The sequence below is a fragment of the Arachis ipaensis genome, chromosome B4 (assembly GCF_059453495.1).
Source record: "Arachis ipaensis isolate K30076 ecotype BB chromosome B4, ASM5945349v1, whole genome shotgun sequence".
Lineage (NCBI taxonomy): Eukaryota > Viridiplantae > Streptophyta > Magnoliopsida > Fabales > Fabaceae > Arachis > Arachis ipaensis.
Window position 1 is genome coordinate 44764210 of NC_142439.1, and position 24833 is coordinate 44789042.

At 35.5% G+C, this 24833-nt stretch overlaps 1 non-coding gene across 1 annotated transcript; it reads right to left on the bottom strand.

The window, feature by feature from the left end:
* Nucleotides 1-8278: 8278 nt before the first annotated feature.
* Nucleotides 8279-8386, bottom strand: LOC148567386 (small nucleolar RNA R71). Its single transcript, XR_015881805.1, has one exon. It is a non-coding gene; the product is annotated as a small nucleolar RNA R71 (small nucleolar RNA).
* Between the last annotated feature and the right edge of the window lie 16447 nt (nt 8387-24833).

A 24833-nucleotide genomic window follows, 5' to 3' on the forward strand; every position in this document is an offset into this window, starting at 1 on the left:
TAATTTATTATGAATTATAGTAAAAATCGGTTGCTGAAAAGACTAAAAAACGGGTAAAAATAGAGAAGGAATCTGAAGAATTTATGAAGAACATGAAGAACACTTTGAGTGTGATGAAGAATAATGAAGAACACCTTTTTGATTCATAAAAGGGAAAGGAAGTAATTAATTTGGTGTTTGGGGGGTTATTTGGTAATTTCTGAAAGTTAGGGTGGTAAAAGTAGAAATATTAAAAGTTACGGGTGGTAAAAAGTGAATTTTAAAGGTTAAAAGTAAAAGTAAGTTAATTTTCGAAAATTTAATGATAAAATAATAAATAATAATATTTAATTAAAAATAATATTTTAATAAAAATAATAAAATAATGCGAAAAAGGCAGTTTTCTGTAAAAGCTTTAGAAAGACAACTTTAAGTGCAGAATCTCATAATTACCTTCATAAAATACTTAGGGAGTGGTAAAAATATATTAGTGAGGCAAAGATAAATAAAAGATAAAAAGTTAAAGAAAAGATAAAAATCGAAGAAAAAGTCTGTAAAGTTTTAATGACAGAAAAACAGACAGAGACTAGTGAACGAACTAGGGCAACATAGTTAGTCCTGGAATTGTGAATAGGGTTAGGTATTATATGAAAAGTTAAATTGTTTCAGTATAGACTTAATGAACCTATACTTGGGACAGACTAACTATTCATACCGAAATTTACATAAGCTTTAAATACATACGTTAAACAGAGAAATCAGAGCAGAGTAAAGAAACACAGAGAATAGAGTAACCAGAGCAGAATAAAGGGATACAGAGAAAAGAGAAACCAGAATAGAGTAAAGAGATACAAAGAAAAAAAAGTAATATGATAAAGAGAAATGGTTTGAGCCAAGATATTGTAAAAGTGAAAGATGTAAAGTTTGTATAGTATGATTGAACAGAGAAAGAAAGAGGTATTGCATAAAAATGTGAAAATGATGATGAATAATGAGAATGATGATGAATGATGATAATGAGAATGATTATGTGATGATTTGTTGCTTGAGGCAACCCAAGAGATATTTATTTGTTGCTTGAGGCAACCCAAGAGATGTATTTATTCATTTGTTGCGTTAAGGCAACTCCAGATATACTTGTATGATCATCTGCTACAGTGAGGCAGTCAGATAGATAATGGTGTGATCACTGAAAACGCTTTCCTACGGTACAGATCCATATTTTATTTCTATAAGGCAGAGGGGTTATTTCCTGCTACAGAAGTACCGTGACCACCTGTTCCATTTCTGTAGTGGCAGAGGGGTTATTTCCTGTATACAGAAGGTGTGTCGGCATACATCCCTGCAGTGGTAGATGTGTTATTTCCTGTATGCAATGGACCCTATGGTGGCAGAGGGGTTATTTTCTGTACACAGGGGTATAGCCAATAGGAAAGACTTATCCAGACAGAGGTTGCTGGATAACGTCGGGAGCGGGTTAGTAACCGACAAATGAGCTCATTACCTGCACTAGGGCTAGACATGCATCATACTTGGTTGCGCATTTCCTTTGTTATGTTTGTGGTATGAATGTATGCATTCCTTGTTTGTATTCTATTCTCTGCGCTTGTGATATTTTCTTGTATTCTTCTGTTTGTGTTCTGCTATCTGTTTTCTCTATCTTCTCTACTTATCTGTGTTTTCTAATTACTGCTTCCTTGTATTCTACTAATAGTCTGCTAAACAACATAGAATTAATGAACGTAACTAATAACCTCGACCCTACTAAGAACTCCCCAGTTCTTACCCCTTCTCTCTCCCTTCCCCCTTCAGATGGAAGTAAGAGTACCTTACCATAGTTCGCTGATGACCGTTCGCAAGAAGAGGATTCTGCTCTAGATAGTCTTCTGAGTCTAGGGTGAATATCGTTCTCTGATTATATGTAAATACTGTGAGACCAGCCAACGTCTTCACCCCTTCGTATGCGCACTTTAACCTAAATCCTGTGTACGAGATTCTTATTTTGTGGATACTTCATGAAGTACCAGAGAGACATCCTGTGGAAAAGTCTAATCGTGCAGAGGAGTAGCAGATGATGTTCTATCTTTTGATGACGTTCCACCTGACTTGAGTTGTGAAGACTTAGAACGTACTTTCCCTCGCTTTAGTAGTTTAGAGGGACTAGGTGAGTATAGAGTCTAGGCTAGCCTAGGTGCCAGCTTAGGGACCTCTTGAACAAGTCAGGACCTGGGATGTTGTATGTATGTATATGTATATAGTTATTATCTAGCTATACCTAGGGGTGTTCTAACTAAAGGTCTATACTCTAATAAAGGCTGGATAACTGAATGTTGCTAGCTACTTGTGATGTATTTATGTGTGGTTGCTTATAACTGTTTTATCTGTTATCAGCTGTGAGTTGATTATGAATGATTCCGTCTATTAATCCAAATGTTTTCAAAAAAAAAAAAAGTACCTCGCTAACTAACTACGCTTTTAACAATGAATCAGGCTCATATAATAAATAATAGATAATATATAGGATGACAAATTGGTAGCACTCAGTTTCTGGTATGTCCTAGGCGTACTAAAAATTGGGTCGTTACAATATATGTAACAAAACAAACAAACAAAATTTGGATAAGAAAGAAACATTAAACAAATCGCATCAACATTTAATTTTTCGTTAATTAATAGGTAACATCATGCATATATCAGACCTTGGAAATCTTAATTGATGGATACCATTTAACTAAAAAGCAATGTGAGCAAGCATCATAATGCCTTACAACAACACAATTAGGCTAAAAAAGGAAACAGAATATTTAGCACTTACATCATAAACCAACTTATGTTAGTAGATATTATTACATAAGCATAAGCATTCTAAGTAATACAAGCATTCGAACATAGTCTTTCTAACTCTTACCTCTTCTACTAAGCTATTTTAATACAAGCATTCAAATGCTATTTTCTTATTTTTATTATCGCCTCTTCTACTAAGCTTCATCATCTTTATTATCTTTCCTAATTTTTGAAATCAAAGCTAGCTACCTTGTTCAACAGCAGAGATAATTTTTTATTTATATTTTTTCCCAACACCTACTGATAATTTAAATTTATGATCAAGGACTAGAAAAATGAAGTCTAATTTGCTAGCTAGTAGAATTTTAGTTAACTATGAAGACACAAGCAATTGACCCAAAGCAAGAAAAGCCAGAGGAACTACACCAACGAGCTTAGTATCTTTGAACTTGTACAACTTTTACTACAAAACCTCAATTAAACTAAAATTTGGTTTGGAGGCTCCTAACTTGTCTTGCAACAAGTGTGTCTTGGTTGCAACCCAATTGCTACTCAATTCTAAGAGTTATAAGCATTGGAAGTTGATGCATAACTTGCCGAAAACTGATTCTTTCTAGCTTTGATCACTAATTTTCAAAAATTCACAACTTCCAATCCTTAACTCCTAAAATTCTGAAATTTTAGAGCAATAAACCAAGTTAATTTTTAAAACAAAATTGGTTTCGCTCCAAAACTCCGCTCGGAGAAGTCGCAGCAAGACAAACAAGTTGCTGTCCTGTTTGAACTCTTCTGCTGCAGGATAGATTTGACCACTCAACTTTAAAAATTTTCCATAAATTTTGTATATAACAAAAAGATATCAAATTTTCCAGTCCAGCTCTACATATTCCCAAGTTTAATTCAGACTTGGTCCCATACAATTCTGATCATCACGAAATTAGTTATAACTTTTCAAAGTTTCTGACTTCGTTTAAAAGTAATGCAGAAAATCAGATTTTATAATTCAACTTTGAAAAATCATAAATAATTCTCCAGTTAATACGAAACCATCAAAATTAAATATTAATAAGTATACTTGTTGTAGTTTACTTATCTTTTAGTCATATCATTCCAATCTCTATTAAGTTGCTGGTTCACTTTCAAAGTTGCCGTTTCATTTCAAAACTCAGATTTTCAACAAGTAGTTTAGTGTTTCAGCATTCAACTCCTTTAATACCTCTCAAAATCAAATCTCAAAACAATCACCAATCAATTCCACCACCATTACAATATACTTAGTAACCAGCTCAACAGTAATCAACCAATATAATTGATGAGCAGATAATTTATACGCTTTTTGGCATTGTTTTTAGTATATTTTTAGTAGAATCTAGTTACTTTTAGGGATGTTTTTAATAGATTTTATGTTAAATTCACATTTCTGGACTTTACTATGAGTTTGTGTGTTTTTCTGTGATTTCAGGTATTTTCTGGCTGAAATTGAGGGACTTGAGCAGAAATCAGATTCAGAGGTTGAAGAAGGACTGCTGATGCTGTTGGATTCTGACCTCCCTGCACTCAAAATGGATTTTCTGGAGCTACAGAGCTCGAAATGGCGCGCTTCCAATTGCGTTGGAAAGTAGACATCTAGGACTTTCTAGCAATATATAATAGTCCATACTTTGGCCAAGAATAGATGACGTAAACTGGCGTTCAACGCCAGCCTTCTGCCCAAATCTGGCGTCCAGCGCCAGAAAAGGATCCAAAACCAGAGTTGAACGCCCAAACTGGCACAGAAAGTGGCGTTCAACTCCACAAATGGCCTCTGCACGTGCTACACTTAAGCTCAGCCCAAACACACACCAAGTGGGCCCCAGAAGTGGATTTATGCATCAATTACTTACTCATGTAAACCCTAGTGACTAGTTTATTATAAATAGGACCTTTTACTATTGTATTAGCCATCTTTGGTCTCAGTTTTATTCCATTGTTCATCTTAGGAGACTATTGATCTCGTTTAGGGGGCTGGCCATCTCGGCCATGCCTGGACTTTCACTTATGTATTTTCACGGTAGAGTTTCTACACTCGATAGATTAAGGTGTGGAGCTCTGCTGTTCCTCAAAGATTAATGCAAAGTACTACTGTTTTCTATTCAATTCTTCTTATTTCGCTTCTAAGATATCCATTCGCACCCAAGAATGTGATGAAGGTGATGATTATGTGTGACGCCCATCATCCTTCTCCCTTATGAACGCGTGCCTGACAAACACTTCTGTTCTACATGAAATAAGCTAGAATGAGTATCTCTTAGATCTCCTAACCAGAATCTTCGTGGCGTAAGCTAGAATGATGGCGGCATTCAAGAGAATCCGGAAAGTCTAAACCTTGTCTGTGGTATTCCGAGTAGGATTCAATGATTGAATGACTGTGACGAGGTCCTAACTCGCGATTGCAGGGCGTTAGTGATAGACGCAAAAGGATAGTAAATCCTATTCCAGCATGATCGAGAATCGACAGATGAATAGCCGTGCCGTGACAGGGTGCATGAGCATATTATTCACTGAGAGGATAAGATGAAGCCATTGACAAGGGTGATGCCTCCAGACGATTAGCCGTGCCGTGACAGGGCATTGGATCATTTTCCCGAGAGATGACCGAAAGTAGCCATTGACAGTGGTGATGTATCACATAAAGCCAGCCATGGAAAGAAGTAAGACTGATTGGATGAAGATAGCAGGAAAGCAGAGGTTCAGAGGAACGAAAAGCATCTCCATTCGCTTATCTGAAATTCCTACCAATGAATTACATAAGTATCTCTATCCCTATTTTACTATATAATATTCGAAAACACCATTATCACTTTATATCTGCCTGTTTGAGATTTACAAGGTGACCATAGCTTGCTTCATACCAACAATCTCCATGGGATTCGACCCTTACTCACGTAAGGTATTACTTGGACGACCCAGTGCACTTGCTGGTTAGTTGTATCGAAGTTGTGACAATCATGAATTAAGATCAGAGCACCAAGCTTTGGAGCCATTACCAGGATTTGTTCGAGCCTGGAGATCACAATTTCGTGCACCAAGTTTTTGGCGCCGTTGCCGGGGATTGTTTGAGTTTGGACAACTAACGGTTCATCTTGTTGCTCAGATTAGGTAATTTTCTTTTTTTTCTTTTCAAAAATTTTTCGAAAAACTCTTTCAAAAATTTTCTCCTTTGTTTTTGAAAAAAAAAGTATTCAAAAAAAAAAATTTTTTACTAAAAATAATGTTTTCAAAAATAAATTATTCTATGGCTTCAAAATTTTTAAGAATGAATTCTAGTGTTTCATGAAGTATGTTGAAGCCTATCTGGCTGTAAAGCCATACCCAAACTGCTTTGGGATTGGCTAATCACCTCAGTGGAGTCATGCCCAATCCTTCTGGATAGGGTATGTCAGGCTTGTCATGTCTGAATTACACTCATATTTTTATTAAAACTTGGCTGGCTATTAAGCCATGCCTGACCCTTTGATTGGAGCTTTAAGACTAACATGGCAAGATTCCTGGAATTCATATTAAAAATTTTGGAATCCTTATTTTTCTTTTTCATATAATTTTCAAAAAAAATCCAAAAAAATTAGAAAATCATAAAAATCAAAAAATAAAAAAATTTTCTGTTTCTTGTTTGAGTCTTGAGTCACATTATAAGTTTGGTGTCAATTGCATATGCATCTTGCATTTTTCGAAAATTCATGCATTCATAGAGTTCTTCATGATCTTCAAGTTGTTCTTGGTAAGTCTTCTTGTTTGATCTTGATGATTTTTTGTTTTGTGTCTTTTCATGTTTATCATATGCATTTTTGAATTCTTAGTGTCTAAGCATTAAAGAATTCTAAGTTTGGTGTCTTGCATGTTTTCTTTGCATTAAAAATTTTTCAAAATTGTGTCTATGATGTTCATCTTGACATTCATAGTGTTCTTGGTGTTCATCTTGACATTCATAGCATTCTTGCATGCATCACATGTTTTGATCTAAAAATTTCATGCATTGCATCTTTTTAGTGTTTTTGTCTCTCATCATAAAAATTCAAAAATCAAAAAAATATCTTTCCCTTTTCCTCTCATCAAATTCGAAAATTGAGTTGACTTTTTCAAAAAATTTTAAAAATCAAATTGTTTCTCATGAGTCAAATCAAAATTTCAATTTGAAAATCTTATCTTTTTCAAAATCTTTTTCAAAAATCAAATATTTTTCAAAATTCTTAGTTATTTTCGAAAACTCCAAAAATATTTTTCTTATTTTTGTATTAAATTTTCGAAAATAACATAAACAATTAATGTTTTGATTCAAAAATTTCAAGTTTGTTACTTACTTGTTAAGAAAGATTCAAACTTTAAGTTCTAGAATCATATCTTGTGATTTCTTGTGAATCAAGTCATTAATTGTGATTTTAAAAATTAAATCTTTTTCAAAACTAATTCCTATCATATCTTTTCAAAAATATCTTCTTATCTTATCTTTTTTTTTTTAAATTTGATTTCAAAATATCTTCTCTAACTTCCTAACTTCCTATCTTTTCAAAAGTTGTTTCAACTAACTAACTAACTTTTTGTTTGTTTCTTAACTTTTTCAAAACCACCTAACTAACTTTCTCTCTCTCTAATTTTCGAAAATATCTTCCCTCCTTTTCAAAAATTTCTTTTTTATTAACTAATTATTTTTATTTTTGATTTTAAAAAAAAAATTTCGAAAAAAATACTAACCTTTTTCAAAAACTATTTTCGAAAATCACTAAATCTTTTTCAAAAATTATTTTCGAAAATTCCCTCCTTCTCTCTTATCTTATTCTATTTATTCATTCATTAACTAACATCTCTTCCTCACATCATCACCAAATTCGAACCCCCTCTTCTATCTGTGTTCGAATTTCTTCTTCTTTTCTTCTACTAACAATAAGGAACCTCTTTACTGTGATATAGAGGATCCCTCTTCTTTTCTTGTTCTCTTCTCTTTCTTATGAGCAGGGACAGAGAAAAAGGCATTCTTGTTGAAGCTGATCCACAACCTGAAAGGACTCTGAAAAGGAAACTAAGAGAAGCTAAATTACAACAATCCAGAGACAACTTGATTGAAAATTTTGAACAAGTAAAGGAAATGGCAGCCGAACCCAACAACAATGCAAGGAGAATGCTTGGTGACTTTACTGCACCTAATTCCAATTTACATGGAAGAAGCATCTCCATTCCTGCCATTGGAGCAAACAACTTTGAGTTGAAACCTCAATTAGTTTCTCTGATGCAGCAGAACTGCAAGTTTCATGGACTTCCATCTGAAGATCCTTTTCAGTTCTTAACTGAATTCTTGCAGATATGTGATACTGTTAAGACTAATGGAGTAGATCCTGAAGTCTACAGGCTCATGCTTTTCCCTTTTGCTGTAAGAGACAGAGCTAGATTATGGTTGGATTCTCAACCTAAAGACAGCCTGAACTCTTGGGATAAGCTGGTCACGGCTTTCTTAGCCAAGTACTTTCCTCCTCAAAAGCTGAGCAAGCTTAGAGCTGATGTTCAAACCTTCAGACAGAAAGAAGGTGAATCCCTCTATGAAGCTTGGGAAAGATACAAACAGTTGACCAAAAAGTGTCCTTCTGACATGCTTTCAGAATGGACCATCCTGGATATATTCTATGATGGTTTATCTGAGTTATCAAAGATGTCATTGGATACCTCTGCAGGTGGATCCATTCACCTAAAGAAAATGCCTGCAGAAGCTCAAGAACTCATTGACATGGTTGCTAATAACCAGTTCATGTACACTTCTGAAAGAAATCCTGTGAGTAATGGGACGCCTATGAAGAAGGGAGTTCTTGAAGTTTATACTCTGAATGCCATATTGGCTCAGAATAAAATATTGACTCAGCAAGTCAATATGATTTCTCAGAGTCTGCATGGAATGCAAGCTGCATCCAACAGTACTCAAGAGGCTTCTCATGAAGAAGAAGCTTATGATCCTGAGAACCCTGCAATAGCAGAGGTAAATTACTTAGGTGAACCTTATGGAAACACCTATAACTCAACATGGAGAAATCATCCAAATTTCTCATGGAAGGATCAAAAGCCCCAGCAAGGCTTTAATAATGGTGGAAGAAACAGGTTTAGCAATAGCAAGCCTTTTCCATCATCAACTCAGCAACAGACAGAGAACTCTGAACAAAATGCTTCTAATTTAGCAAATCTAGTCTCTGATCTATCTAAGGCCACTGTAAGTTTCATGAATGAAACAAGGTATTCCATTAGAAATCTGGAAGCACAAGTGGGCCAGCTGAGTAAAAGGATCACTGAAATCCCTCCTAGTACTCTCCCAAGCAATACAGAAGAGAATCCAAAAGGAGAGTGCAAGGCCATTGACATAAGCACCATGGCCGAACCCAAAGAAGGAGTGGAGGACGTGAATCCCAAGGAGGAAGGCCTCCTGGGACGTCCAGTGATCAATAAGGAGCTTCCCTCTGAGGAACCAAAGGACTCTGAGGCTCATCTGGAGACCATAGAGATTCCATTGAACCTCCTTATGCCCTTCATGAGCTCTGATGAGTATTCCTCTTCTGAAGAGAATGAGGATGTTACTGAAGAGCAAACTGCCAAGTTTCTTAGTGCAATCATGAAGTTGAATGCCAAACTATTTGGCATTGACACTTGGGAAGTTGAACCTCCCTTGTTCATCAATGAACTAAGTGATCTGGATCAACTGACATTGCCTCAGAAGAGACAGGATCCTGGAAAGTTCATAATACCCTGTACCATAGGCACCATGATCTTTAAGGCTCTGTGTGACCTTGGTTCAGGAATAAACCTCATGCCCCTCTCTGTAATAGAGAAACTGGGAATCTATGGGGTGCAAGCTGCTAAAATCTCATTAGAGATGACAGACAGCTCAAGAAAACAGGCTTATGGACAAGTAGAGGACGTGTTAGTAAAGGTTGAAGGCCTTTACATCCCTGCTGATTTCATAGTCCTGGATACTGGAAAGGAAGAGGATGAATCCATCATCCTAGGAAGACCTTTCCTGGCCACAGCAAGAGCTGTGATTGATGTTGACAGAGGTGAAATAGTCCTCCAATGGAATGAGGACTCCCTTATGTTTAAAACTCAAGGATCTCCCTCTACAACCATGGAGAGGAAGCAGAAAAAGCTTCTCTCAAAGCAGACTCAACCAGAGCCCCCACAGTCAAACTCTAAGTTTGGTATTGGGAGGCCACAACCAAACTCTAAGTTTGGTGTTGAACTCCCATATCCAAACTCTAAGTTTGGTGTTAGAGAGTCTCAACAATGCTCTGAACATCTGTGAGGCTCCATGAGAGCCCACTGTCAAGCTATTGACATTAAAGAAGCGCTTGTTGGGAGGCAACCCAATTCTTATTTATCTAACTATATTTTTCTTTGTTATATGTCTTTGTAGGTTCATGATCATGTGGAGTCACAAAATAAATATAAAAATTGAAAACGGAATCAAAAACAGCAGAAGAAAAATCACACCCTGGAGGAGCATCTGTCTGGCGTTCAAACGCCAGAACAGAGCATGGTTCTGGCGCTGAACGCCCAGAATGGGCAGCATCCTGGCGCTGAACGCCCAGAACAAGCATGATTCTGGCGTTCAACGCCAGAAATGGTAGCAAAGGGGCGTTGAACGCCCAAAATGGGCACCAACCTGGCGCTGAGCGCCCAGAGTTGTGTGCAAGGGCATTTTACATGCCTAAATTGGTGCAGGGATGTAAATGCCTTGACACCTCAAGATCTGTGGACCTCACAGGATCATCTCAGGATCTGTGGACCCCACAGGATCCCCACCTACCTCCACTCACTCTCTTCTCTCTTCTCAATCATCCTCTATTCCCAACAAACACTCTTCCCTATTAACCCTTTACCACTCACATCCATACACCCACTACCTTCAAAATACAACATCTCTCTCCCACCCAATCCCACCTATATGGCCGAATACACACTCCCATCCAACTCCTCCATATCTTCTTCTTATTCTTCTATTCTTTCTTCTTTTGCTCGAGGGCGAGCAACATTCTAAGTTTGGTGTGGTAAAAGCATAGCTTTTTTGTTTTTTTTCCATAACCATTGATGGCACCTAAGGCCAGAGAAACCTCTAGAAAGAGGAAAGGGAAGACAAAAGCTTCCATCAAGGGTCTATAGCTCAGTGGTAGAACATTTGACTGCAAATCAAGAGATCCCTGAGATACCTCAGGGGATACATTTTCTTCCACACAATTATTGGAAGCAACTAAGGGTGGAACATCAAGAGCACTCCATCATCCTTCATGAAATCAGAGAAGATCTAAAAGCAATGAAGGAGGAGCAGCAAAGACAAGGAAGAGACATAGAAGAGCTCAAGGACATCATTAAGGTGGACTCATTCCTTGTTCTTACTTTCTCTGTTTTTCATTTTCTATGTTATGTGCTTATCTGTGTTTGTGTCTTCATTACATGATCATTAGTAGTTAGTAACTCTGTCTTAAAGTTATGAATGTCCTATGAATCCATCACCTCTCTTAAATGAAAAATGTTTTAATTCAAAAGAACAAGAAGTACATGAGTTTCGAATTTATCCTTGAACTTAGTTTAATTATATTGATGTGGTGACAATGCTTCTTGTTTTCTGAATGTATGCTTGAACAGTGCATATGTCTTTTGAAGTTGTTGTTTAAGAATGTTAAATATGTTGGCTCTTGAAAGAATGATGCTAGGAGACATGTTATTTGATAATCTGAAAAATCATAAAAATGATTCTTGAATCAAGAAAAAGCAGCAAAGAACAAAGCTTGCAGAAAAAAAAATTAGGCGAAAAAAAAAATATAGAAAGAAAAAGCAAGCAGAAAAAGCCAAAGCTCTTAAAACCAAGAGGCAAGAGCAAAAAGCCAATAACCCTTAAAACCAAAAGGCAAGGGCAATAAAAAGGATCCCAAGGCTTTGAGCATCAGTGGATAGAAGGGCCTAAAGGAATAAAATCCTGGTCTAAGCGGCTAAACCAACCTGTCCCTAACCATGTGCTTGTGGCGTGTAGGTGTCAAGTGAAAACTTGAGACTGAGCGGTTAAAGTCAAGGTCCAAAGAAAAAAAAAGAGTGTGCTTAAGAACCCTGGACACCTCTAATTGGGGACTTTAGCAAAGCTGAGTCACAATCTGAAAAGGTTCACCCAATTATGTGTCTGTGGCATTTATGTATCCGGTGGTAATACTGGAAAACAAAGTGCTTAGGGCCACGGCCAAGACTCATGAAATAGCTGTGTTCAAGAATCATCATACTGAACTAGGAGAATCAATAACACTATCTGAACTCTGAGTTCCTATAGATGCCAATCATTCTGAACCTCAATGGATAAAGTGAGATGCCAAAACTATTCAAGAGGCAAAAAGCTATAAGTCCCGCTCATTTGATTGGAGCTATGATAGTTTGGAATTTATAGTATATTCTATTCTTTTTATCCTATTTTGATTTTCAGTTGCTTGGGGACAAGCAACAATTTAAGTTTGGTTTTGTGATGAGCGGATAATTTATACGCTTTTTGGCATTGTTTTTAGTATATTTTTAGTAGAATCTAGTTACTTTTAGGGATGTTTTTAATAGATTTTATGTTAAATTCACATTTCTGGACTATACTATGAGTTTGTGTGTTTTTCGTGATTTCAGGTATTTTCTGGCTGAAATTGAGGGACTTGAGCAGAAATCAGATTCAGAGGTTGAAGAAGGACTGCTGATGCTGTTGGATTCTGACCTCCCTGAACTCAAAATGGATTTTCTGGAGCTACAGAACTCGAAATGGCGCTCTTCCAATTGCGTTGAAAAGTAGACATCTAGGGCTTTCCAACAATATATAATAGTCCATACTTTGGCCAAGAATAGACGACGTAAACTGGCGTTCAACGCCAGCCTTCTGCCCAAATCTGGCGTCCAGCGCCAGAAAAGGATCCAAAACCAGAGTTGAACGCCCAAACTGGCACAGAAAGTGGCGTTCAACTCCACAAATGGCCTCTGCACGTGCTACACTTAAGCTCAGCCCAAACACACACCAAGTGGGCCCCGAAAGTGGATTTATGCATCAATTACTTACTCATGTAAACCCTAGTGACTAGTTTATTATAAATAGGACCTTTTACTATTGTATTAGGCATCTTTGGTCTCAGTTTTATTCCATTGTTCATCTTAGGAGACTATTGATCTCGTTTAGGGGGCTGGCCATCTCGGCCATGCCTGGACTTTCACTTATGTATTTTCATGGTAGAGTTTCTACACTCCATAGATTAAGGTGTGGAGCTCTGCTGTTCCTCAAAGATTAATGCAAAGTACTACTGTTTTCTATTCAATTCTTCTTATTTCGCTTCTAAGATATCCATTCGCACCCAAGAATGTGATTAAGGTGATGATTATGTGTGACGCTCATCATCCTTCTCCCTTATGAACGCGTGCCTGACAAACACTTCTGTTCTACATGAAATAAGCTAGAATGAGTATCTCTTAGATCTCCTAACCAGAATCTTCGTGGCGTAAGCTAGAATGATGGCGGCATTCAAGAGAATCCGGAAAGTCTAAACCTTGTCTGTGGTATTCCGAGTAGGATTCAATGATTGAATGACTGTGACGAGCTCCTAACTCGCGATTGCAGGGTGTTAGTGACAGACGCAAAAGGATAGTAAATCCTATTCCAGCATGATCGAGAACCGACAGATGAATAGCCGTGCCGTGACAGGGTGCGTGAGCATATTATTCACTGAGAGGATAAGATGAAGCCATTGACAAGGGTGATGCCTCCAGACGATTAGCCGTGCCGTGACAGGGCATTGGATCATTTTCCCGAGAGATGACCGAAAGTAGCCATTGACAGTGGTGATGTATCACATAAAGCCAGCCATGGAAAGGAGTAAGACTGATTGGATGAAGATAGCAGGAAAGCAGAGGTTCAGAGGAACGAAAAGCATCTCCATTCGCTTATCTGAAATTCCTACCAATGAATTACATAAGTATCTCTATCCCTATTTTACTATATAATATTCGAAAACACCATTATCACTTTATATCTGCCTGACTGAGATTTACAAGGTGACCATAGCTTGCTTCATACCAACAATCTCCGTGGGATTCGACCCTTACTCACGTAAGGTATTACTTGGACGACCCAGTGCACTTGCTGGTTAGTTGTATCGAAGTTGTGACAATCATGAATTAAGATCAGAGCACCAAGCTTTGGAGCCATTACCAGGATTTGTTCGAGCCTGGAGATCACAATTTCGTGCACCAATAATCCATCAAACTCAGCATTCACAACAATTATTTGTCAAACAATTCACAATCCACATAATCATTCAATAGCTCTAAATCAACAATTCCAAATCACAATCTCAACCATTCCAATCACAACTTCAGCCATAATTCAACATTCACATAATCAATCAATTACTCACAACTATTATACCTATTTGTAGTTATCCAATAAACTTTGTGGGCATTCTTAAATTAAAACCGTTTAAATTAAACCCCCTACCTCGATTAGCTGAACTCGCACGAATTAACCACGATAAGCCCGCTTTTTTTGAATTCACAGCAGCAGCGACAATTTTAACGTAATCCCGCAGCAGTAAAACTCTTGCAACTAGCTATAGCATAACAGCAGCAACATCAATGACCTCAACACCAATTGTGATTGCTCAGGAGATAAATTGACAACTAGAACAAAACCATATGCTATTATAATTAGGACAAAGTATAACAGATGAACAAAATGATATAAGGTATGTGAAATATATTTTACTAGGCCATGACTGAGAGCTTCTCCCACTTCAATACCAGTCTCCTCCCGAGTTTCTCTTCTCACAGCTTCCTCCAAGCTTTCTCCTACCTAAATGCAACATGTGGATACATGCAAATTAAACTTCTACATGTGTGTACAACTGATTAAAACTATAAAAATTAGAAAATGATCCATGCAAACTTAGGCAAATTAAACATGGACTTTTTTCCTCTGAATTGCATCCATTTATTGATTGTAATTACCAACTTAATCAAGAAGAAGAAAAGAAGCAAAAAAAAAGTTGCAGCTAACAACTTAACACAACATGCTAACAATTAAACTCGTATATTACATTAATGCTTACTTTTAATCTATGAACATTCCTTTTGATGGAGAGTTCTGCACCCCCACTCAACGCCTTTATGAAATCCTCTCTAAACCCTGAACAAATCAAATACGTTACTCATTATTAACATACACACATTCATTGATTCTATTCTTTTTCACCTTGCACAGCATCTAGTTGATCAGGTGTGTAAGAGATTCTTTTTTATTATTGTTATTTATATATTTTAAAAGGAAAGTAAAAAACGAATACCTGAAAAATCAGGAAACTAAGAAGTAAGAAGTTCCCCAACGAATACAAGAAGTATGGTGATGTTGGGCATGGAATTTGCGGCAGAAACCCCCAAAGGAAAAGAGGCGAAATTTGAGGAGAAGCATTAGCGCTGGTGGCCCTGGCAGCAAGGACGCGACACCGATTCACCTCCAGGGACGGCGAGCTCCACCGGTGGCGACTGGGTGCGGTGGTGGTGACGGAAATCGGCTCCTCTTCTCTCCTTGGCTTCCGTCAATCTCTCTCAGCGTCGCTCTCCCTTTCTCCTCAGTTCGCGATTCCAACAACGGTGGCGGTCTCCATAGCTGCGACAACAAGGCGTGACAGTGACGGCGTGAGACAGCGCCCCTCCTCCTCTTCTCTCGCGCTGGCTTTCTCTCTTTTTCTTCTTGTCTGCAGTAGCGCTGACGAAGAACCCAGCAGTGACAATGAGCGACGGCCCGTGATGAGAGCGGCGACAGCTCCACGGCGACGAGCTGGGCGCGACGCCGGCATGCTCTTCTCCCTCTCCTTCCCTTCTTCTTCCCCCTGTTTCTCGTTTCCTTCCCTTTCTGAATGTGTGTGTGCATTGTGTTTTGAGTTAGGGATTGGGGAATTAGGGTTTTATTTAGGAATTTTAGAGTTAGAGTTAAATATATATGAGTAATATAATAATTTTATAAAATATTTGTGATAGAATAACAATCTAGAATTTAAATATAATATTGTAAGGATTATTTTTAGAACAGATAAAATTTTATTTATCAAGATATTTTTGAGTTCAAATAATTATTTCTAATTTAAATTATAAAGTAAACATACTAATTACATTTTATAAAATACGGTTAAATTCAAAATATCAATTACCTAAATTAAATTATATGATCTTTCATTATTTTTTCATCATAACTTTAATTTTAATTTATATAAAATAACTAATTAAAATAAAAGTTGTACATAAATATTAATTAACTTAAATCTAAAGTATTTACAAAAATTCATTTAATCATTCCTAATAAATTAATCTCTAACTCTAAGAACTCAATTTAATAAATAAATCATAATTTATTCATAATAGAAATTTTTTAAATTTAATTATATAACACTTTCATTATTAAGTTATTAAATTATTTTTTATGTTATTAAGTTTTAAATCTTTTTTTAATTTAAAATTAATAGTATTCAACTTAATTTTTTATTTATAAAATTAAATTTAAAATTTTGATATTTAAAATAAATCATATAAAATTATTATTAGTTTTTAATTATCAAAATTTTTAAAAGATAAAATATTTAAAATTATAAAAAATACATAAAAATCTTAATTAATTTAAACTCAAATGATTAAACTGTGACCAAAGACCCCTTTAGGTCCCTTCAAAACCGTGACCATAGACCCTTTTAGGTCATCCTTTTGAAAAACCGTGACCATAGACCCCTTTAGGTCACCCTCAAAACCGTGACCATAGACCCTTTTAGGTCACCCTTCCGAAAAATCGTGACCATAGACCCTTTTTGGTCATTGTAAAAAAACGTGATCATAGACACCTTTAGGTCACCCCCAAAACTGTGACCATAGACCCTTTTAGGCCACCCCCAAAACCGTGACCAAAGACCCCTTTAGGTCACACCCCAAAACCGTGACTATAGACCCTTTTAGCTCACCTTTTTTTGAAAAATCGTGACCATAGCCCCTTTTTGGTCACTGTAAGACCATAGATCCTTTTAGGTCACCCCTGAAACCGTGACCATAGACTCTTTTAGGCCACCCCCAAAACCGAAATCGTGACCATAGACCCTTTTAGGCCACCCCTAAAACCGTGACCATAGACCCCTTTCTGTCACCAAACCAAAATTGTGACCATAGACCCCTTTAGGTCACCCTTTTTTGAAAAACCGTGACCATATCCCCTTTTTTGTCACTGTAAAAAACCGTGACCATAGACCCCTTTAGGTCACTCCCAAAACCGTGACCATAGATCCTTTTAGGCCACCCCCAAAACTGTGACCATAGACCCTTTTAGGTCACCCTTTTTTGAAAAATTGTGACCATAGACCCCTTTAGGTCACCTCTTAAAACCGTGACCATAGACTCTTTTAGGCCACCCTTTTTTAAAAAATCGTGACCATAGGTACTTTATGGTCACCCTTCTAAAAAACCGTGATCATAGCTTTTTTTTGTCACCCTAAAAACCGTGACCGTAGAGGGTCTATGGTCACGATTTTTTATCGTGACCAAAAAAATCGTGGCCATAGACCCAAAATGTTGTAGTTTTTGTCTTCTCGATATCAAATTTTCTTGCCCTAAGGAATCTATATGAAAAAAAATTGAGTAAGCAACGTAAGTAACATAGCAAAATTATTTAGAAGAAGAAAAAGATTTCAAATATATACATTAGTATCAAATAAAAGAGAGTCACGGAATCAAAATTCAAAAATTAGCAAAGCAATTTCTCAGGATTTCGATTAAGAAAATAAATAATTCATCAAACACTTTGAGTGCTTGAGAATTTGAGACAATATTATCCATTAAGAGATAATAAAACTCATCTAATGTTATATCACATAGCAAAGCATTCAGGATCTGCGAATAAAAAAATGAATAAAAAGAAAAGAGAGAAGAAGAACCAGAAACTGAGAATGAGTGGAAAGAAGAGCGTACAGAAGGGATAGAATGCCGATGGAAAACACGAGCATCATTGGCGGAGGAGAGTTGACCGAAGAGGCACTTTCTCTCGATCTCAAAGGATTGTGCGTTGCAATTAGATCTGGAGATGCGTTGATGAAGGAGACGTCTTGGCTCGATCTCAGTAGCATTATGGCAGAAGCAAAAAGGAGATGAACTCTAGCAGCGGTGATGGCGGCAATGGCGGCGATGGAGATGGCAGTGGAGATGTCTATCGCGAGCTTAAGGTTTCGGTGAGCTCTCACTCTTCGGTTCTCTCTCTTCGAGTGTTTTATTGAATTTTGTAGAAATTTTAATTATGTGGTAATTGTAACAGTGGAGTTTTATTATTAGTCTGTGGGAGTTTATCAAAATGTCACATATAAAATATATTGAGGAGGTTTTTAAAAATTCCTCTTAAAAAATTTTCACAAATATATATAAATCTTGTAGTGAGTATTAAATGTTAAAAAAGTGATAAAACACACCTGCAATCGATTTAGTTTGAATTCCAATTAAATTGATCATACTTGTTAAAAATTAATTTTATTTATTTATTTTATTTTTAATAATAACAAAAATAACTGTTAATATATTTATCGGCAATTAGACTTAGTCGTCTTATACTTTATTGTTAAACTATTTTAGCAGCAATTATGCAATTGTTAGTAAAAAAATTTTTAATGACCACAAAAAATATATAATTGTCATTATAATATATAATAATAATGACAAATATAAAATTATTACAAAAATATAAATTAAATAAAATATATAATAATCATTATATTATTGGCACTAAATATAATATTTGTTGTAATGTTAATATGTCTTAGCATTTTCTTGATTTCTAAACTATTTTTTTAAAAAAAAAATTGGCTAGAGGTCTTTAAAGCCTTTTTTTTGTAATCAATTCCATCATATTTCAATACGTAAAATAAATTAAATATATTTCCGTTATTAGATTAACTTTACATCTAATCTATTTACATACGTATATGTGTGCTTCTTAATATATACGATAAAGGTGATTTTCCAGAGTACATTTTGTGTTCCACATATATCTCAATTCTGTCAGCTTTATATTTAATTTGATATGACACATTCTTCATTTTCTAATTATTATTTTTTTTATTCTTTTTATTTTGATATATGTGTTCACTAACACACACAATGACACAAGTGCCCCAGCAATACGCAACAACCAATTTTTTTGTAAACACAAGACTTGTTGGTACGAAGGAATTCCGCGTGAAAGTCATATCCAACAGTACAATGCATGTTGGTTACGTTAAGAACTTATTATTCCCATAACACCAGAAACTTCCACCTTAATGCCAAGAAATTAATTACACTAAGTTTCCCATTTCCATTTGTCGCTGGTGGGAACGTAACTTGCATGGTTTATTTCCTATGAAAGAACCAAAATTAAAGAGTTGGTTTACTTAGTTGACCTTTAACCTATGGAGGCATGAAGCACAGCTTGGTCAACATCTCAATGCCATACTAATCAATATGAGAGTTAAAGACATAATTTTTTACGTTTCCGCCCTTTATAATTTAAATTTTTAAAAGAAATTCATGATATGATATCATAATTTTTATAACTGAAATTTTTAGATTTAAATTCTTGAGTTGTTATTTACTAAAAGAGGAGAAAATAACATCAAACACATAAAATTAAAAAATCCATAAAAAAAAATTATGTAAATTCAAAAAAAAAATTTATGTATTAAAAATATAACATACAATTTATGTATCTCTTTTTATTTTTTTAAATTTTTAAGGGAAATGATTTCTTTACTTTTAGAGCGCACCAATATCTCAGACTTGAATGAACCATTTAATTGTTTTCTTTTTTTTTTTTAAGGTTTTCAAAAACTATACTAGAAGATAAACATTATTTTTCTTCACAAATAATATTTTAATTTGAATATTTCGGTTAGCTGTGAAAGAAGCATGGACCATCATGCTCATCTTCTCATATGATGCCTGCCACTGGATGTGCGAAATTCTTAATAACTCTGACACTTTCGACGTTCAAGGCTCAGATACATCGAATGTTAGAATCCCCCCCCCCCCCCCCCCAAAAAAAAAAACTCTGCCTGAATGTTAGATTTTGATAGTTTGATGAGGTTATTGTGATCATCCAGAAAAGGAATAAGCATATATATTAATGAGTATGTACTACTGAATTATTACGAGTGTGTATCGAGTAAACTATCAAAATATTTCGAGGAGAGTTAGATAGAGATGAAAATACCTCTCAAGGATTAAAACGATAAAAATGTGATGAAATAAGAAAAATGTTTTTTATAACTTGACAAAGAATTTTTTATTTATATTTGTAGGCTGGTTTGGCACAAAATAAATCTCGGCGGCCAATTGTTTTAAACTCCTAATTAAATTAATGGGTCAAGTTAAACTCACAAATTTGTTTGATTAATAATCCGTTGAGACTGCCTAGTGTTAAAATATTAATAAATATATAAATAGTATTTTTTTAAAATATATATATATATATATATATATTAAAAAAAGTGTCAAAGACCTTTTAACAGGTTTTAAATAAGTACACACTCAATAATAAATCAATCTTAATACTTGAAAAATAACTTATAGTAAGTTGCAATGTAGACTCCAACCTATTAAATGTCAATCCTGCTACGTAACTAACAAAAATTCTATCAATTTCTGTTAATTTTTGTTTATAATTGTATTTAATAGAAGTGTCTTTATGAATGTGTCTTTTAGATATGTCTCTTTATACATATATCTTTTAGTGGAGGTGTCTTTATTATTTATTATTGTTAGCAATAAGTTGACAGATAATATATTGATACTCTATACTTTTATTAAACACATCCACAAAGACACTTCTATTAAACAGAATTATAAGTAAGAGTTAGCAGAAGTTAATAAAATCTTTGTTAATTATGTAACAAAATTGTTACATATTAACTATATTACAAATCTAATTCGTTAAGAATAAAGTTTTACCTGATTTAACATATTTTCACCCTTATTATATATTTGACATACGATTTATTATTTATTTGTTTTGAATTTTTGTAAAAATATTTATATAACTCTTTAGAATATACATACAAAATGTTAAAACAAAACTTGATCTCTTGAATTTTTTTTTCATTTTTTATAAACAATTTCAAAATATTCACAAGTAATTTTTTTTAAATAAAAAATCAATTTAGCGTATAATTAGATAAATATGTCTTTTTTCTAATTATACTTGCAAAATATTTATCAAAAAGTGATTTCTAAAACCCTTGGTGGCGGCGACCACATTGTTAATGTATAGATAAGACTAACCGCTAATAATTCAACTAAAGAAAGTAGAACTAAAATCATCAAAAAATGTTAGGGAGAAAATGAAAATTTTGGACTTATGCGGCAGTAATGAAACAGTCCTCCAGTTACCAATTGTATGATAATATTTGTTTGAATTTAACTATTGGCGTACGAAATTGATTTCGCAATATTCGCATAGATAGATCGACAAGTGTATTGGATCGTTCAAGTAATATTTTAGGTGAGTGACGGTTCATTACAAGATTCTTATTTATTTATGGAATTTTTTTTATGGAGGTTTTTTAAAACCTCCCCAATGTATTTTATTTGTGGCATCATCTAAAACTCCCATTAATTACTGTTAGTTAAAATTTAAAAATTTCAAGTCCAAAATCGTCCAAAATTCAAATCAATGTTTATATGAGATATGAAACCCTAGATCTATTGACTTCGCAATATTTGCATAGATAGACCGACAAGTGTATTGGATCGTTCAAGTAATACTTCAGGTGAGTGAGGGTCCACTACAAGATTCCTATTTATTTATGGGATTTTTTTATGGAGGTTTTTTAAAACCTCCCCAATCTATTTTATTTGTGGCATCATCTAAAACTCCCATTAATTACTGTTAGTTAAAATTTAAAAATCTCAAGTCTAAAATCGTCCAAAATCCAAATCAATGTTTATATGAGATCTGAAACTCTAGATCTATTGCCACCACATTCATCTCTTCTCCATTATCACCATCGAGCTCACTCTAGTGTTCGAGATCAGAGGGAGAGTAAGTTTGCCATTGTCGCCATTCATGTCATCGTCATTGCCGCCATAAAGCTTCTATGTCAATGTGTTGTTTCCTTCGTCTACATGCCATAGCTTTTGAGATAAGAGAGAGTGAGTTCGTAGCCACTGCCGGCACCTCCATCAAGCTTATCTGTCGATGCGTTTGATTTTTTCCTTAATCACCTAAGTTCAATTTCTGTTTGTTCATTTTTTTCGTTTTTATTGTTATTTATTTAACTCAGTTTGGATATTTTTTTTTGTTTTTCACTTTTTCTCTACATTTTTCATGCATATATAGCGTGGTTGGAATTTGTTATGAAGAAAGATCGCAGCAGTGGTAGTGCGGCGGCGGTGGAGCAAAGAATGGTTCTTCATAAAGTGCAACAGGTGAAGAAGAGTAGACATGGACCGAGGTCGCGAAGCTCAGAGTATCGCGGCGTCACCATCTATCGAAGGATTGGATGATGTGAATCGCATATTTGGTTAGTGATGAGCGGATAATTTATACGCTTTTTGGCATTATTTTTAGTATACTTTTAGTAGAATCTAGTTACTTTTAGGGATGTTTTCATTAGTTTTTATGTTAAATTCACATTTCTGGACTTTACTATGAGTTTGCATGTTTTTCTGTGATTTCAGGTATTTTCTGGCTGAAATTGAGGGACTTGAGCAAAAATCAGATTCAGAGGTTGAAGAAGGACTGCTGATGCTGTTGGATTCTGACCTCCCTGCACTCAAAGTGGATTTTCTGGAGCTACAGAACTCAAAATGGCGCGCTTTCAATTGCATTGAAAAGTAGACATCTAGAGCTTTCCAGCAATATATAATAGTTCCTACTTTGGCCGAGATTAGACGACGTAAAAGGGCGTTGAACGCCAGTTCTATGCTGCTGTCTGGAGTTAAACGCCAGAAACACGTCACAAGCCAGAGTTGAACGCCAGAAATACGTTACAAACTGGCGTTCAACTCCAAGATTGACCTCTACACGTGTAACATTCAAGCTCAGCCCAAGCACACACCAAGTGGGCCCCGGAAGTGGATTTATGCATCAATTACTTACTTCTGTAAACCCTAGTAACTAGTTTACTATAAATAGGACTTTTTACTATTGTATTAGACATCTTTTGATCATTTTTAGATCTCTAGACCTCCATGGGAGGCTGGCCACTCGGCCATGCTTACCCTCTATTCACTTATGTATTTTTAACGGTAGAGTTTCTACACTCCATAGATTAAGGTGTGGAGCTCTACTGTTCCTCAAAGATTAATGCAAAGTACTACTGTTTTTCTATTCAATTCAACTTATTCCGCTTCTAAGATATTCATTCATACTTCAACCTGAATGTGATGAACGTGTCAATCATCATCATTCCCTATGAACGCATGCCTGACAACCACTTCCGTTCTACCTTAGATTGAATGAGTATCTCTTGGATCTCTTAATCAGAATCTTCGTGGTATAAGCTAGATTGATGGCGGCATTCATGAGAGTCCGGAAAGTCTAAACCTTGTCTGTGGTATTTCGAGTAGGACTCTGGGATTGAATGACTGTGACGAACTTCAAACTCGCGAGTGCTGGGCGTAGTGACAGACGCAAAAGGAGGGTGAATCCTATTCCAGTATGATCGAGAACCTCAGATGATTAGCCGTGCTGTGACAGAGCATTTGGACCATTTTCACAAGAGGATGGGATGCAGCCATTGACAAGGGTGATGCCTCCAGACGATTAGCCATGCAGTGACAGCGCATCGGACCATTTTCCAGAGAGGATAAAAAGTAGCCATTGACAACGGTGATGTCCTTACATAAAGCCAGCCATGGAAAGGAGTAAGATTGATTGGATGAAGACAGCAGGAAAGCAAAGGTTCAGAGGAACGAAAGCATCTCTATACGCTTATCTGAAATTCTCACCAATGATATACATAAGTGTTTCTATCCTTATTTTCTATCTATTTATTATTTATGTTCGAAAACTCCATAACTATTTTATATCCGCCTGACTGAGATTTACAAGGTGATCATAGCTTGCTTCATACCAACAATCTCCGTGGGATCGACCCTTACTCATGTAAGGTTTATTACTTGGACGACCCAGTGCACTTGCTGGTTAGTTGTATCGAAGTTGTGAATAAAAAACAATTTATTAAGACGTGCGTACAGAGTTTCTGGCGCCGTTGCCTGAGATCACAATTTCGTGCACCAGTTAGCAATCAATAATTCAATTATTACTTTCTTGTTGAGTTTTATTTCACCATTTTGATCATTTTATAATTGATGCTATTTTTATTTTATTTTATTCTTCCTTTTCCCCCTGTTTCAACAACTCCATGCTCTGATTCATGATTATTGATTAATTATGCTCTTGATTCAACAACAGCATGATGGATTCTTCCCTTTTCTTGAAAATTGATGCTTTTCCCAACAACAACAACACAGATTAGAGACCATTGGAGCAAAGCAAAGGCTGTTGATATTTGATAAGCACAACAATGACCCTCAGGTTAGTGCGTAGAACCATTTTCATTTATTTTATTTTTCCAACTCTTGTTTTCTCTATTTTATTGTATAAATTGATTATAACATCTTTGCTCATGTCAGGGTTAATGCACTGCCTAACTAACTTTGTTGCAGTTTCTGAGGATGATGGTAATTCATGATGCAGTTTGCTTTAAGTTCAGTAGTAGGATTGATTTAAGACGTTGAAGCTTTTGTTTGCAATTGTTTGAACAAAGCATTCTAATTAGTTTGCACTAGTCACTTTTAAGAGATAATAGTTGGGAAAGCTGTTCCAGTTTGGTACTGCTAGCATCCAAATTTTGATTATTCATTTCTTCAAGTTCATCTGATTCCTGTTTCTTGTCAGATATAATGTGTAACAGGTACAATATGCTTGATCAAGGTTTTGTTAAGGAATCGGTGTTTTGATTTTGGCTGAACCATAACCCAGAGGAAGAGAATGGGAGCGA